This window comes from Dasypus novemcinctus, chromosome 3 (genome assembly GCF_030445035.2).
Source record: "Dasypus novemcinctus isolate mDasNov1 chromosome 3, mDasNov1.1.hap2, whole genome shotgun sequence".
NCBI classification, from domain to species: Eukaryota; Metazoa; Chordata; class Mammalia; order Cingulata; family Dasypodidae; genus Dasypus; species Dasypus novemcinctus.
The window spans coordinates 102080810-102099086 of NC_080675.1; positions in this window are offsets into that span (position 1 = coordinate 102080810).

The following is an 18277-nucleotide window of genomic DNA, read 5'->3' on the forward strand; positions in this document are numbered from 1 at the left end:
TTTTAAACAAGTATTTTGGTAGGCAAAGTCCATTGCTGACAACAAAAACAGTGCATATTTGTTGGAAGATACTTTTCTCCACTTTTACATATCCTTTCACCATAACTACAAAAATAGAGTTTAATGATCAAGGACTCCTTACAAACTTAGGGAAGAAATTTCAGTAGTGTCATGAACTGTGGCAGCAGAGATAAAAGGAACTAGGAAAATATTCTGTGTTTTCAGTCAGTAAAGACAAATAGTCTCAATAAAATAACAACAAATAAATATTTTCTTTTGTTTAATGAAGAAGAAAAACTGAGCATGATATTTCCTGGATTTCTATATGCTTATGAGCAAGTTCATTTAGAATGCATTTCTAATAAATTCAAATCCTTAAGGATTATTTCCTTTTGTGCAACTGAGAGAAAATAAAGAAATTTTACCATTCTACGAACCATGACTGAAACAGAATCAGCCCAACAGACAGGAACTCACAAACTGCTTCCACTATAAATGTGAACAAATCTATTCCTCTACCACTATGCTTCCAGTCAAAATATAAATACATTAAAAATAACCAATCTTCTGTGGTAGAACAACTATCAAAGTTGAGGAAGGAAGGTATAGTTTTAATGCTCTATAATATTTCCATAGAAGACTCAAACCCATTTCCAGAGTTGGAAACCCAAGGACAGCTTTTACATAGATGGCAGACATATTTGATGATCCTCAATTGTGCTCAGAAAACCTTTTCCAAAAATCTTCATGCTCTCCTATTTTCCATACTATTAGTGATAAAATTCCTTCCTTTTTAAATTATATTATTTAAGTACACAAAAATACTTTACATACAGTAATGGCAATCTTTTTATTGTCTCTCTTTTTCTCCAACACCCAAAAGAGGTTAAAGCCCTTGGATATGGAGACATTGAATATATGGGGGAAAAGATGCAGAAGAAAAGGAGAAATGGTCTAAGAAAGGTAGATTTTGCATAGTTTGTAATTATTTTGCACTTTCTTTTATCATACTGTATGACATTAAGAATACTGGACACCAGGAAAAAACAGCTTTGAAGAAACCTCTACTTGCGTGACTGAAAAATCAGAATTGGGCTGTAGCTGGAGTTCTAGAACCAGCAACCAATGCCATATTGGGTATTTTAGTTTCCTAGCTGCAAAAATAAATACAATTAAATGGGTTGCTTAAACAATAGGAAATTATTGACTCATGATGGCAGAGGCCAGAATTCTTTCTTTCTCCCAGGGTCAGTGTCTTCTGTCAAGCCAACTATCTTGGCAGGTCCTTGTCTTTTCCATTACATGGTAAAGCACATGGTCATTTCTTCTCCTTTCTCTTTTTTTCCCCTTGGGTTACAGCTTTGGCTGTCACCAGTGGCATCTCTTTCTGTGTCATTATATATAAAAGGTCTCTAGTAATAGGATTAAGACCCACCCTGATTCAGGTGGGGCACACCTTAAGTAAAGTAACTGCATCAAAATTTCGTATTTACAAGGAGTTCACAGCCACCAAAATGGATTAATATTAAGAACATTTTTCTGGGATACATAACTCCAAGACATCACAAAGGGCTGTCACAGTCTAAAAGGAATTAATTTATGTCTCTGCTACATAGAAAGAAGCAAATGTTCAAGTAGCTCAAATCATACTTGCCAAACTTGAAATAACCCAATGGTTCAGCAGCTAACAAATACATAATCAAATTGTGATTATTACCACAAAGGACTATTTACTAATAAAAAGTAATTAGGTAGAGGCAGGTCTTCCAGAATGTCTGCATGAGGAGCTTGGCAGACAATCTTCCCAGAAAAACAGTGATTAAAACTGAACAAAATTCCCAATACAACATTTAAAGGCCCTAAAAATTGATTAGAGGCAAACAAGTTGATAATAATTTATTTAAGAAGATAGACTGAATCTCATTAAGAACATTGGCAATGTATAACATTTGAACCAGAGGATACTCCCATTTTCTCCAACTCTGTGTTGTGAAAATTCTTTATTACACAGGTGGGGCAAACTTGAAGATATGCAGGTTCTATCCCCTTCTGGCTTGAGTCCTGGAATACTGAGGTCCCACTCTTCATGTGGACAGGGAGGACCATGAAACTTGGTGTTTCCTATTCCCTATGCTCCTTGGCTCAGGTTCTATGCTGTTGGAGAATCTGCCCACAGTGATCATGTCAGGTTGGGAGGACTGGCAGCTGCATGGCTCTCCCTGATAGGGCTGGATGTATTTAATTTTCTCTTTCAGTCTCTGTCTCTGAATTTTTACTTCCTCCCGGTGATAAAGGAAATCTTTGTCAAAACACTAGCTGCACCAAAACTAAAGATACAGAGACTTCAGATAACACACGTGGAAAGCAATACAGATCACTACTTTCCTTAAACCTTATGGAACAAATTCTGCAGCTTGTTCACCTCTCTCAACATTTATAGAATTGAAGGGAGTTAGGTCCTTGCTGTGGATTAGGCTTCAGTTTAAGGAAGCATTGTGGCTGGTTTGATCTTCACCTAGACCATCAATGCTCTCTCCATGTCTGCAGCCCAGCTATTTCGCTTTCTTATCCACTGTGTGTTCACGGGAGTAAGATTTTTAATTTCCTTCAAAAACTTTTCCTTTGCATTTACAACTTGGCTAACTGTTTGGCACAAGAGGTTATATTTTGGCCTGTTTTGATTTTTGACATATATTCCTCATCAAAATTAATCATTTCTAGCTTTTGATTTAAAGTGAGAATTGTATGACACCTTGTCTTAGCTTGCCAAAAGGCTGTCTATGCAAAATGTCATAAATGTGTTGTCTTTTATAGTGGGAAATCTATGAAGGTAAAAGCTTATAGTTCTGTAGCCATGAAATGGTCAAATGAAGTCACCATGTCACTGTCAAAGATAACTTTCTCACCAAGTCAGATACTGGTGATCCTGGGGTCCTGCCTCAAGGTGAAGAAAGTGGTGGCAGATCTCTGGCAAGGTCTCTGACTTCTTCCCCATGCTTACTGGCTCCTGGAGTTCATCTGTGGGAAATCAAGCACTTGGCTAAGATCTTCACTTCAGCCTTTAGCTGCTCTATGGACCCAGCCCCTCAGGGATTTCTTTCCATGCATCTCTGTTGTGCTAATTTCAGACTCTGAGAACTCCCTTAGCCTCCTGGGCTATTTCGTTTTCCTATAGTCCTCTCTTTCACATGGAAGGACCAATATGTTGGCTTCCTTTCTCTGTGTGTATTTTTCCATGTGTCTCTATGTATATAAGGCCCAGCAAGAAGGCCGAGACCCAACCATATTGAATAGATGGGGCCAATGTAACTGTGTGGGCAATAGAAGTGTTCCACAAGATTATTCAAGGATGGATATACGACATTTTAAATTACACCAAAAATGTATAGTGCCTGATAGGCTAAAATGTAAATCATAATATAAAACACAAGATAACTAAAAATTTAGAAAATGGCAGAGTCTAAAATATAAACCACAATGTAAACTCAAATGTTACCTTGTTTGAAAGCTATTGCCTCAATATCTGTACATCATTTTCAGTAAATATAGCATGAACATGTAAAAAGATTATTGCTGCGGAAGGGAAAAAGGTTTTATGTTGGATATGTGTGAGTACTGTATATTGTATATATGAATTACTGTAATCTAAAATTTTTGTGAAGATCAAATTAATAATTAGGAAAAAAAGAAAAAGAAAGGACACAGACACTGAGGAAAAGATGGAAGACGTTGCCTTGGCAATTTGCATACAGGGCAACCTTATTGCAGTGATGGATGGCAAAATATCAAAAACAAAACTTTTACATTTTTAAATTTTTTGATACCCCAATTCATTTTTACCTTAATTTTTCCAAATTAATATGTGTTCTATAGCTAACCTTTAAACTCATCACTATATTCCATTTTACTATTAATGGATCCTGGCAATATATTGGGCTTCATTTTTGAAGAAGTTTTGGATCACAGAGAGGTTCAACAATGGCAGAAGAGGAATACTGGTGAGGGATGGTCTTGACAGGGGACACATGGTTGGCAGGGAGTTCTCCAGGGCATATATCCAGGGCACATAAAATGTTTGAATATTTTTATATTGGTTACAATTAAAAACAACAACTGAGGGAGTGCTGAGTTCCTAGCCAGGGGAGCTCTATCATGGACCCCAAAGGAACAGCAACAATCCCCCAAGTGCAATGGCAAAGACCAAAAAAGAAGGAAGGTCCAGCAATGAGCCCTTGATACTAATGACTATGCTTGTTAGCCTGTGCACCTGAAATAAGAACAAGGCCTAGAGCGGCAGGTTGCCTAAGAGTTACCTCCTGAGAGTCTCCATATTGCTCAAATGTGGCCATCTCAAAGCCAAACTCAGCATATGAATGTTTTGCCTTCCCCCCAGCATGGGACATGACTCCTGCGGATGAGCCTCCCTGGTGCTGAGAGATTTCTACCAAGTACCAGCTGATGATGTAACTAGAAAATGACCTTGAATAAAAGGGTCAACTCAGGCTAGCAGAATATCTCAATCTACTTATAATACCAGGAGTTAAAAATGCTTTTTGATCTGAATAAAAGGGGGAAATAGAAAGGACAAGTGAGTTTATATGGCTATGAGTCTCCAAAAAGAGCCTGGAGGTAATCAGAGGGGTTACCCTTATGCACACCTGAGCAGAGTCCCAGAGACAGATAAAGTAGATACAATACCAGGTATTGGTTCTTTTGAGGGCTACAGAGACCCACAGGTTCTATGGTCATGACAGTTGAAATTCAGTGCCATCTCAGTTGGCCCTACTTAGAGTTTGTGTTTCTGTGTGATGGAGCTAGACTTATATATGATTTTTTTCCACAAGTCTCTCCTGTTACTTTTACCAGAACTGTAGTTGGTGCTGGGGTTTAATGTATACCCAGGGGACCTGAATCTCTGGACTGACCATGTGATAGCCAGGCCCTGAGCCTCAAAAGACTTGCAACTCCTACATTCTGGTTTATTGGACTTACCCCACTCAGCTAACATGGAGGTGAAGAAGGTCAACCACCACACCAGGGACCCAAGAGTGCCTACAACTGAAAGCAGGAGAATTACATCCAGCATCCATGTGGAATCTAAGCCCCCTTTTGATATAGATGTGGAGTGGACACAACCATTTTAAGGTCCAGAGGATGGAGAAATAGAGTATGGATTAGAGTGGACTTACTGATATTCTATTCATGAACTATTGTGATTAGTAATGGAAGAAAATGTGGCATTGGTGTGGAGAAAGTGGCCATAGTGGCTGCAGGTGTAGGGAGTGGCAGGAAGAGATATGATGTGGGGGCATTTTCAGGACTTGGAGTTGTCCTGGGTGGTGCTGCAGGAACAGTTACCAGACATTTTATGTCCTCTCATGGCCCACTGGGTGCACTGTTGGAGAGTGTGGGTAATGATGTGGACCACTGACCATGAGGTGCAGCAATGCTCAGAGATGTATTCACCAAATGCAATGAATGTCTCATGATGATGGAGGAGGGTGTTTTTATGGGGGTTAGGAGTAGGGTGAGGGGGGTAGGAGTATATGAGGACCTCATATTTTTTTAATGTAACATTGAAAAAATAAATAAAGACAAAAAAAAAAAAAGAAAAACAAAAACAAAACAATAAGTGCCCAGTAACAGATGACTTCACAGGTGAATTCTACCAACATTCCAGAAAGAACTAACACCAATCCTACTTAAATTCTTCCAAAAAACAGAAATGGAGGGAACACTGTTTAACTTATTCTATGATGTCAACATCACCCTAATACCAAAGAAAAACAAAATGCCACAAGAGAAGAAAACTATAGACCAATCTCCCTAATGAACTTAATTTCAAAAATCCCCAATAAAATACTTGCTAATTGTACTTAACAACACATCGAATGAACTATATACCATGACCAAGTGGGTTTCATCCCTGGTGTGCAAGAAAGCTTCACCATAAGAAAATCAATCAATGTAATATACCACACAAACAAATAGAAAGAAAAAATCAAATGATCATCTCTTTAGATGCAGAAAATGCATTTTACAAAGGAAAACACCCTTTCCTGATAAAAACACTACAAAATATCAGAATAGAATGAAACTTCTTGCACATTATAAAGAGTATAAATGAAAAGTCTACATCTAACATTATATTCAATGGAGAAATTTAAAAAAGCTTTCCCTCTAAGATCAGCAAAAAGACAAATATACTGAATTTCTCCACTCTTATTTAACATTGTGTTAGAAGAACTTGCTGGAGCAGTTAGAGAAGAAAAAGATGTTAAAGGCATCCAAATAGGAAAGGAAGAAGTAAAAATTTCACTATTTGCAAATGACCTGACCCTGTACATAGAAAGCCCTGAGAAATCTAAAGCAAAGTTTCTAGAACTTATAAGAGTTCAGTAAAGTGGAAGGTTATAAGATTAATGTGCAAAAATCAGTAGCATTTCTGAACACCAATAAGGAGCAATCTGAGGAGGAAATCAAGAAAAAATATCCCATTTACAATAGCAACTAAAAGAATCAAATGCCTAAGAATAAATTTAACTAAGGATGTAAAAGACTTATATGAAGGAAACTACACCACACTATTAAAGAAAATCAAAAAAAGCCTTAAATAAATGGAAGAATATTTCCTGTTCATGTGTAAGAAGTCTTAATATCATTAATATGTCTATCCTACCCAAAATCTGATCTACAGATTTAATGGAATCCCAGTAAAAAACACCACAGCATTTTTTACTGAATTGGAAAAATTAATTATGAAATTTATCATGAAGGGCAAGAGGCCCTAAATAGTCAAAAACATATTGAAAAAGAAAAATGGAATGGGAGGATTCATGCCAAGGCCAGCTAACACAGCAAGATGATGCAGCAAGAAAGGGATGCAGTTTCCCAGTGCTTCCTGACAATACAAGCAGATGTAGAAGAACACACAGTGAATGGACACAGAGAGCAGACAATGGGGTGGAAGGGGAGAGAAGTAATTATAATAAATCTTTAAAATAGAAAAACATACTACAAAGCAACAATGGTCAAAACTGCATGGTATTGGCACAATGGCAGACATACTAAATTGAGGGTTCTGATAGAGTCCCTTGCATGTGCAGCCAGCTGATCTTTTACAAGGCCACAAACCCATTCAACTGGGAGAGAATGGCCTCTTCAAGAAATGGTTCATGGAGAACAAGATATCCATTTCCAAAAGATGAGAGAGGAAGACCATCTCACACTTTATACAAAAATTAACTCAAGATGTATCAAAGATCTAAAATAAGAGCCATGACATTAAAAACCTTGGAAGATAATGTAAGGATGCATATACAGGATCTTAGTATAGGAAATATTTTCATGAACTTCACATCCAAAGCATGAGCAGTGGAAGAAAAATAGATAATTGGGAACTTCTCAAAATTAAAAACTTTTTCACTGCAAAGGAATTTGCCAAGAAAGTGAAAAGGAAGCCTACTCAATGGGAGAAAATATTTGTTAACCATATCTCTGAAAGGAGCCTAATATCCAGCATATATAAAGAAATCTTACATCTCAAAAATAAAATGATACATAACCCATTTAAAAAATGGGCAAGTGATTTGACTAGGCACTTCTCCAAAGAAGAAATACAAATGGCTAAAAAGCACATGAAAAAATGCTCAACATCACCAACTATTAGGGAAATGCAAATCAAAACTACAGGGATATATCATCTAACACCCATTAAACTGGCAACAATTCAAAAAACAGAGTACTACAAGTGCTGGGGAGGATGTGAAGGAATGGGAACCCTTATCCACTGCTGGTGGGAATGTAGAATAGGCAGCAATTGTGGAGCACTGTTTGATGGTTCTTCAAAAAACTAACTATAGATCTCCATATGACCCACCAATTCTATTGTTAGGTTTATATCCAGAAGAAATGAAAGCAAGGACACAAACAGATATATGCACACCAATATTCATAGTGGCATTATTCACTATTGCCAAAAGTTGGAATCATCCTAAATGTCCTTCAACAGATGAATGGATAAACAAATTGTGGTATATATGTAAAATGGAATACTACTCAACTATAAGAAGAAATAAAGTATTAACACACTGGATAACATTGATGCATCTTGAGGACCTTATGTTGAGTGAAGCAAACCAGGCACTGAAGGACAAATAATAAATGACCTCGCCAATACAAATTAAACAAATTGAGCAGACTCACAGAGCTAGAGTCTGGAAGATAGGTTTACAGAGAATAGAAAGGTTGTGAGCCAACACCCATATGGCCAAAATCTATTATAAAGTAGATGTGTGTATTTGTAAAATGGAGGGGTATGACAGTGGTTTAATGATACTGTTGGATGATATGAAATAAGCAAGCTGCCTCAGAGAGCTAGAGACTGGAAGATAGGCTTACAGGAAATCAGGGAGTGGAGGAAGGATGTGAGCTGACGTCTGCAGGGGTGGAATCTATGATGAGCTGGCAGTAAGTATGAGCACAAAGAAGAGATAAAATGGGGGCAAGGGGTTGCCTTTGGGTGGGGCTTTGTGGGTTTGAGGGGGGCTGGGGATGGGCGAAGGGGTAATATTGCCCAAAAAATTGGGGGGAGGGAGGGGCAACGTATGAACAAAGGAGAGTGTCAGGTGTTGGTTGAGAGTAAAATGCTGAGAAAACTGTATCAAAATATAATTAGGAAGGTTACCTGTTTAGGATGCTCAGAGGGGATGGTCTGACGCAGGACGGACTCCTGGGGAATTTCTGAATGCTCATTTTGCCAGGGTAGGTTGTACCATTGGGTAGACCCAAGTAGTGAGAGTGGGGGTGGACCCACATCCTGGGGAGGACTAATACCATCAAAAAAGAGGGAACTGTATCTCTGGAGAGGAAGGGTGGCTCCCAGGGCATTAGGGCAATTGAGCAAGTCAGGCCCTGAACACTGTTGCAAGTATCTCTGGACATGGCGCCTCAGGAAATGGAGATTGGCTGTCACTGTGGGCCCCAAGGGGAGGGGAAAATGGATGTTGAATGGATGAAACCAAGGTAAATGTGGGGTAAGAAAGGAGTTTCGCGAGAGTACACAAGGATGGATATAAAACATGTAATATTACACCAAAAACATATAGGGGATGACAGACTAATAATGTAAACCATAATGTAAAACATAGGATAACTAAAAATTTAGAAAACTGTATATCCTAATGTATGGACCACAATGTAAGCACAGATGTCACCTTGTTTGTAAGCTATTGTCTCGGAGTCTGTACATCAGTTTCAGTAAATATATGAATAAGTTAAAAGATTATCTCTGTGGAAGGGAAAAGGTTTTATGGTGGATGTGTGGGAGTACTGTATATTGTATATTTGAATTATTGTGAGCTAGGGCTCTTGTGAAGAGAAGCTCAATAATTAGGAAAAAAGAAAAGAAAAAGATAGGATGTAGAATTTTTCCAAATCAATATGTATTCTATATCTACCTTTAAACTCATCGTTATATTCCATTTTACTAGTAAGGGAACCTGACATTATATTGGGCTTCACTTTTCAGGAAGTTTTGGATCACAGAGTGGTTCAACAATGGCGGTGGAGGAATACTGGTATGGGATGTTATTGACAGGTGATATATGGTTGACAGGAAGTTATACAGGGCATATGTCTAGGGTGCATGGTAATGTTTGGATATACTCATAGTAGAAACAATTGAAAACAACACCTGGGGGGGGTACTGAGTTAATGGCCAGGGGGGGCTCTGTCATGGTCCCTAGGGAAGCAGCGGCAGTCCCCCAGGTGCAACGGTAAGGACCAGGAAGGCATGAGGGTCCAACGATGAGCCCCTGATACTAATGACTATGCTTGTGAGCCTACACGCCTGCAATAAGAACAAGGCCTAGAGCAGCACTGTGCCTAGGAGTTTCCTCCTGACAGCCTTCATGTTACTCAAATATGGCCAGTCTCGAAGCCAAACTCACCATGTAAATACAATGCATTCTCCCCAGCGTGGGACATGACACCCGGGGATGAGCCTCCCTGGCACTGAGGGATCACTACCAAGTACCAGCTGATGATGCAACTAGAAAATGACCTTGAATTAAAGGCTCAACGTGGACCAGCAGAATATCCCTGTCTACATATAATAACAGGAGTTAAAAATGCTGTTTGACCTAAATTAAGGGGGAAATGGAAAGGACAAATGAGTTTATATGGCTATGAATCTCTAAAAAAGAGTCTGGAGGTTGTCAGAAGGATTGCCCTTATGCACACCTGAGCAGAGTCTCAGCGACAGATAAAGTAGATACAACCCCAGGTATTGGTCCTTTTGAGGGCTAAAGAGACCCACAGGTTCTGTGGTCATGGCAGATGGGGTTCACTGCCATGCCAGTTGACCCTTCTTTGGAGCTGGTGTTTCTGCGTGATGGAGCTGGACTCAGATGGGATCCCTTTTCACAAGACTTTCATGCTACTTTACTGGAATTGTACTTGGTGCTGGGGTTTAAGATATATCTAGGGGATTTGAATCTCTGTACTGACAATATGATAGCCAGGCTTTGACCTCAACAGACTTCGGCTCCTACACTCTGATTTATTGGACTTACCCCACTCAGCTAACATGGAGTTGAAGAATGTCAACCACCACACCATGGAGCCTAGAGTGCCTACAACTGAAAGCAGGAGGATTGCATCCAATATCCATGTGGAATCTAAACCCCCTCTTGACATAGATGTGGAATGGACACAACCAAGCCAAGGTCCACAGGAAGGAATACAGTAAGGATCAGAGTGGACCTAATGATATTCTATTCATGAACTATTGTGGTTAATAATCGAGAAAATGTGGCATTGATGTGGAAAAAGTGGTCATGGTGGCTGCTGGGTGCGGGGAAGGGGAGGAAGAAAAGAGATGTGGAGGCATTCTTGGGACTTGGAGTTGTCCTGGGTGGTGCCCCAGGGACAATGGCCAGCTGTTGTATGTCCTCCCATGGCCCACTGGATGAACATGGGAAAGTGTGGGCTGTGGTGTGGAACATGGGACATGGGGTGCAGCGATGCCCAGAGATGTACTCACCAGATGCAATGGATGTGACATGATGATGGGGGAGAGTGTTATTGGTGGGGGAGTGGTAGAGTGGGGGCAGTGGGGGCGAATGAGGAACTCATATTTTTTTAATGTAATATCTTTTTAAAAAATGAATAAATTGAGTAGAATTTGAAAAAAAACAAAAAAACAAAACAAAAAAAATAAATATTTATATGAAAAAAAAAAGATACTGTTGGGTTGTCAAGGAGGTGGGTGAGGAGGGTGGGTTGAATTGTCCAATTGAACTGGGGGCCCAGGCTGTGGGAAGGAGCACGTGAAGACTGGAGATTTGTGGGTACATGGTTGAAATTATAATGTTGGGAATGTTCTGTTGGAAATATGGCAAGTGAGGGTTGCCGGTTTGGGTGATAGGATGTACACAGTTTTGGGCACAGGATGCACCTGGAACAGGCTTCTAGGAAGTATGTGAGTGTTCATCTTACCATAGTGTGTTATATTAGTGAATGGAGAAACACATAATGAGTGGTTTGGTGGTGAACTCTCATCCTGGGGAGGCCTGCTATGTTCTCAAATACAGGGGCAAGAGTCTCTCAAGAACACCGATGGTACCTAATAAGGGAGGACAGACAAGTGTGTGAAGTCCTCAGTGCTGTTGCATGTAACTTTGAATCTTGTCCTTCAAGCAGTAAAGCCTGGTAGTTGCTCTGGGTCCCAAGGGGAGGGGGAGGGAAGAAAAGAATAGATGGAACAGGGGCCATTTTGGAGGCAATGGAAATGTTCTAAATGATCTTGCTATGATGGATACAGGCCATTTTAAATTACATCAAAATTTATAAAAGTGTATGGTCCAAAATGTAAATCATTATGTAAATGATTGACCATGGTAAGTAACTATGTTTCAATATTTGTACATCAGTTGTAACAAATGTACCATCCACATATAAACTGTTATTAATAGAGGAAGGGGGGAAAGAGGAGGATGTTGCGTATATGGGAGTCCCCTGTATTTATTATGTAACTTTTCTGTAATGTAAAATTTTTTTGAAGAAAAAATAAAAAAGTAATACACTGGGGGAATAAACTGAACAAAATTTCACTGTACATACAGGACAACAGAACTTAGTTATGAAAGGCAAAGTGTCAAAACAATTTTTTAGAATATTTTTTCATTAGTTTCTATTATTCCATTCATATGTTATTTCTTATTTTTAAAGCTATGATTATTATTTCACTTTCTTATTATTTGACTATTTTATTGGCTTCATTTTTTAAGACATTTTGGATCACAGAAGAGCAGGATGTCAGAGATGGGGGATGCATGGGAGGAAGCTCACCTGGGCCTATATATAAGGCATATAAATGGTTTCATATGTTCATGGGGCATTGTCACGGTGGGTGGAGATTCACACAATAATTGAAGTAATATCAAATTCCCATCCTGGGGAGCTCTGCCACATTCTCTAATGGAGAATGCCCCGAGTACAGGGTCAATGACTAGTGAAGGAGGATGGTCCATTGGTAGGCCCTTGATATTGATGACTTGAGTATGAATGTTTACTCTTGAAATGGAAACTTAGCCTAGTATTACAGGGTACCTAAGAGTTGCCTCCTGGGAGTCTCCTATTTGCTCAAATGTGGCCTCTCTCTAAGCTGAACTCAGCATATAAATACCTTATCATTCCCCGGCATGGGACATGACCTCTAGGGATAAGTCTCCCTGGCACCAAGGGACTACTACCAAGCACCAATTATCAATGCAACTGGAAAAAGACCTTTATCAGAAGGGGGAAAATTTAAAGACAAATGAGTTTATATGGCAAAGAGACTTCAAAGTGAGTTGGGAACTCATTCCAGAGGTTACGCTTATGCTGCCAAAGTATATATTACCTCAAATAGTGGGGCTCCTGAGGGCTCTGGCAACACTATAGTCAGGGTAGGTAGCTCAGGAATTTGGTGCTAGTGTGCCTTACTTGCCAGTGTGCCTTACTATGGAATTTATGCTCCCCAGAGTGACAGAGTTGGACCCAGGTGTGGTTTCCCTACACATGGCTCTTCTGTTTTTCTATTTGGACCCATAATTAACACTAGAGTTGGTAGGTGTATGGTCAAATTTTAAATCATTGGACTTTCCATGTGCCAGCTTGTCCCCACATCTCAACAGATTTGCAACACCTACTCTCCAGTTCATTAGTCTCACCCAGGACAACTAACAAGGAAGTAATGATAGACAAAGACCATCCCATGGAAAAGAGAGCGCCTGCAACTGCAAGCAAGGTAATTCCATCCATCTGCCACATGGGATCTAAACCCCTTTTAATTATTTGTAACAAATGTATCACACTAATGAAGGATGTTGTTAATATGGGGACGTATGGGAGGAGTAGGCTGTGGGGTATATGGAATTCCCTGCATTTTTTATGTAACATTTATGTAGTCTAAGTATGTTTAGTAAAAAAATGCATGCTGCTGAGAGAGTTTCCAAGTTTTTGTTTCTTGGTGCCTCCTGAAAAAGAAAAACAAACAAACAAAAACAAGTAATAATCAAAACAAATTAAAAAACCAACTCAGGGAATCCAATATGGTTCATTGGTTCTGCACCAATTTACCACATATCAGGTCCCAGGTTGAATCACCAGCTCCCAGTACCTATAGATAGATAGATAGATAGATAGATAGATAGATAGATAGATAGATAGATAGATAGATGGATGGATGGATGGATGGATGGATGGATAGATGGATAGATAGATAGCATGGCAAGAGGAGGTCATTTTGTTCTTCTAGAGTGAGAATTCTAGGAAAATTGAGAGGCAACATTTCATTCAATTAGTTTATTCCCTGCATTGAAAAGGAAGTCAGATATGATACAATATATGAAACTTGCATGGTTATGGCTGAAAATATGAATCATGTGGTGTATTAACGAAAAAATTTATTAAGCTTCTTTTATCCAAAAGTATCCTCAATTGTTGTGCAGTAGTACTCCGGTAAAGCATCGTATAGAAATGAGTGTAAAAGTTTCATAGTCAATGCAACTAATGATATACTTAGTCATAGGAGAGGCTCAAGTAGAGCACATTAAATGGAATGTAACTTATTGTGAGTAAGGGGGAAAGCATCATTGAATAACATCAATCCCATATTACAGACCACACATTAACTACATTATGCTGGCATTTTGATTTGGAGCCTAAGCTTTATGAGGGTGGAACCAAGAAAATGGGTGGTGGATAAGCCTATGAAAAGGGTGGTTCCCTTAAGGACCCAAGAAAAAGAAATCATCATCTTAAGAATGACTCTCAGACTGAAATCAAATGGAGAATGCCCTGCAGGTTTACTGAACTGTAGAGGGCCCATGACTCATGTTTCTCTCCCAGTTTTTCCTTATTGTAATGAAAATGTTTATCCTTTGACTCTCCATTTGTGTATTAGAAACAGATAAATTGTTTTGTAAGTTTCAGAGGTCTATATCAGACAAGACTTTGCCCCAAGACAAACTGTATTTCTTTAAATTGATTGTGATATGATTTAGTACTTGCATTGTACTGATTTAAGGTATTTTCAAATATTGTAATATCTTTTTGGAATTCAGAGGGTGGACTGCAGCAGTTTGATATGGTTATGAATTCTAAAAATAGATACTAGATTATGTTTGTAATCTGGTTTGTACCTGGGCCTGATTAAGTTATGATTAGGACTTTGATTGGGCCACATCATTAGGGCATTGAGTTCCCTCCCCTGGGTGGGTGAGGACTCACAGATAAAGGCATGACAAAGGACAGAGTTGGAGATTTTGATGTTGGACTTTTGACTTGGAGTTTGATGCTGAAGTCTTGAGCTGGAGCCCCAGGAAGTAAGGACACAGAGGAAAGAGAAGCAAGCCCTAGGAAGAGAGGACCTGAGCCAAGAGAAGAACATGGAGGAATAGCAATAGCTCCTTAGACATGGCAGAAACTCCAGGGAGAGAGACAGAGCCATTTACCTGATAGTCTACAGCTGACCTTGTAGAGAGAGTCAATGTCTAGAGAGCCTCATGGTCTACAGCTGACCTTGTGGAGAAAACATAAGAGCTGAGTGCAGAGGAACCCAGGAAGCCTGAACCGTCACAGACATCAGCAGACATCTTGCTCCAACACATGGAAATAAGCTTTGGTGAGGAAAGTAACTTGTTCTTTATGGCCTGGTAACTGTAAGCTCCTACCCCAAATAAATACTCTTTAAAAAAATAAAAAAATAAAAAATACAACACAGTACTAAAAGCAACTAAATACACTAGTGTGATAACAGGACAGCTTTTTCAATTGCCAACTTTTCTTTTTTTTTATTGAGTGTTTAACTATTAATTCTAATAATGACATCAAAATTCCACTATTTGAAAACTTGTAAATATAAAAATTCTCAGAATTATTGGTCAGAAGCAAAGGTTTGCAAGACAATTCTTAAGTTCAATGTTCACTCTGTGGTTAAGAAAATTTAACTCTGATGTCACAACATCCTGCATTTCAATCCCAGGCTGTTAGCTGTACAAACTGGAGCAAGTTAGGAAGAATGAACTAACACTTCATGTTTGCCCACTCTGTAATAGAAACTGTGCTATGTGCTTTTCATGTATTATTTGAATTAAACTACTCAATCTCTCCAACTCTTAAATTGATTGTGAATAAAAAATGATCTCTTGAGATATGGCACAATTATGTATAAGAAGTTCTATGTGAAGATTAATGGAGAAGCAAATTTTGACAGGGGAGAAAACCAAGAGATCATCTCACACTTATGGCCTAACATTTAGCTCTACATACAGGCTGGCCTTGATCAGCCACATTGTCATGGCCTTCTGATACGTCCATTTCTCCTTCTTTGTCTCTATTAATAGCCTGCCAGTAGCTCTCTGATTAAGCCGGTTATAGCTCTTGGGAACATGAATATAGAGATGAAAATATTGTTATTTTTTTTCTCATTTCTGATAATAATTTTATCCTCCTCTTCCACATGTTTAGCATCTGTGTAGTGAGAAAAACCTATTTCACCAACTTGAGGACTTGTAAGGACACATGTTGTTGTTTTCCAATTAACTATGTTAGATCTACAAAAACTGATTTTTTTCTCATAACAAAGGAAATCTGCCTTGACATTCTTTGTAGTAACCACTTCTACAAAAAATAAAATTAATTGGAAAGTATTTTCATAGTTTTCTGAGAGCCTCATTTCTCAGATCATATGAGGCCTTCTCTGACATACAGTCTAAATTATTTCTTCATTTGCTATGCTCCATCATTGGCAGCTTACATTATTGTAGAATGTATTATAGTGAACCTTGATTTAAATTCTTGATTTAGTACTGGATAGCTCATTGATAACTTACTAAATGCAATCTATATTTCCTCAGCTAGTAATGTGCTAATGAGGGTTAGAGGTCATAACATATTTTTATTAATCGTCACACTATCCCTTACACAATCTCTGTCCATTAATTAACATACATTGTAAAGACATGCTTGAACATTCTTTCAAACCAAATCTCCTAAGTTTCCATGAGCAATGGGCATTCCAGTGCTCCTACTACTAAACCCTTATGTTAAAGTCTTATTTCTTATTCCTTCTACCTCTTGTTAACCCAGAGCTTTGTATATTCAGTACTCTTCCCTTTTACTCTTATTTATTAAATACTTTAATCCCTAGAAATCTTTTCCAGTGGAGTTACAATATATATTAATCAGAAGTCAAGAAATTTTGTGTACAAATAAAATGTGAAACACTTAACAGTGGCTAGTAGATACAGTAGTTAATGGTTGCAACATCTCCATTTTGGAAGTGAAAGCAAGAATGCATTCAATTCCTCCTGATCTTCTAAGACTTGCTCTCTGGAAAATACTCAAAATATGTTTAAACTGACTAACTTCCAGATTAAACAAATAATCCTAATATCATAGGAGAGGTTTTGCATGTCCTATGACTGCTATGATATTATGATAGTTACGGTTGTCCCACCATATATTTTAGGGAAATAACCAAAAGTTTAATTTTATGATGCTTGCTAAAAAAAGTATAACCTGAGACTTGAAGAATTATTATACAAAAAACTGAATTGTTAAATCATCTGACTCAGTCTACATTTCAATATTTGTTCACAGTCATCTTCCTAAGGAGATGGCATAAGTTTTAGTTATTTAGTGTGCTGTACTGAAAAAAAATCAGGCTTAAAAAAGGGGTATAGGGTAGCAGACTTTGCCCAGTGGTTAGGGTATCCATCTACCACATGGGAGGTCTGTGGTTCAAACCCCAGGCCTCCTCAACCTGTGTGGAGCTGGCCCATGCGCAGTGCTGATGCGCTCAAGGAGTGCTGTGCCACGCAGGGGTGTCCCCCACGTAGGGGAGCCCTATGCACAAGGAGTGCGCCCCACAAGGATAGCTGCCCAGTGTGAAAGAAAGTGCAGCCTGTCCAAGAATGGCGCAGGACACACAGAGAAGCTGATACAACAAGATGATGCAACAAAAAGAAACAAATGTTCTGACAACAAAAGCGGTCAAAGAAGACGCAACAAACCGACACAGAGAACAGACAACCGGGGTAGGGGAGGAGGGGGGAATGAATAAATAAATAAATCTTTAAAAAAAAAGGGAGGGGGTATAATCCCAGGTGAGCAGGAACAATCTACTCAATAAATGGTCTTGGGAGAACTGGATGTCCATAGCCCAAAGAAAGAAGATCCTTATCTTATACCTTATACAAAAATTAACTCAAAGTGGATTAGGGTCTCAGTATAAAAGCATTAACCATAAAACTCCTAGAAGGCAATGTAGGAAAACATCTTTATGTTCCTATGGTAGGCGATAGGTTCTTAAACCTTACTCCCAAAGCACGAGCAACAAAAGAAAAAAATACATAAATGAGACCTCCTCAAAATTACACTTTTGCACCTTAAAGGGCTTTGTGAAAAAGGTGAAAATGCAGACAACTCAGTGGAAGAAAGTATATCACAATCATGTATCTGACAAGGGTTTAATATCCATGATATACAGAGATCATACAACTCATCAATAAAAAGACAAACTATCCAATTTAAAAAAGGACAGAAGACTTGAAAGGACAATTGTACTAAAAGAAATACATATGGTGAAGAAACACATGGAAAAATATTCAGCATCACTAGCTAATAGGGAAATGCAAATCAAAACTACAACGAGATATCATTTCACACTATTAGATTGGTCTCTATTAAAAAGTCAGAAAACTATAAATGTTGAAGAGGATGTGAGGAG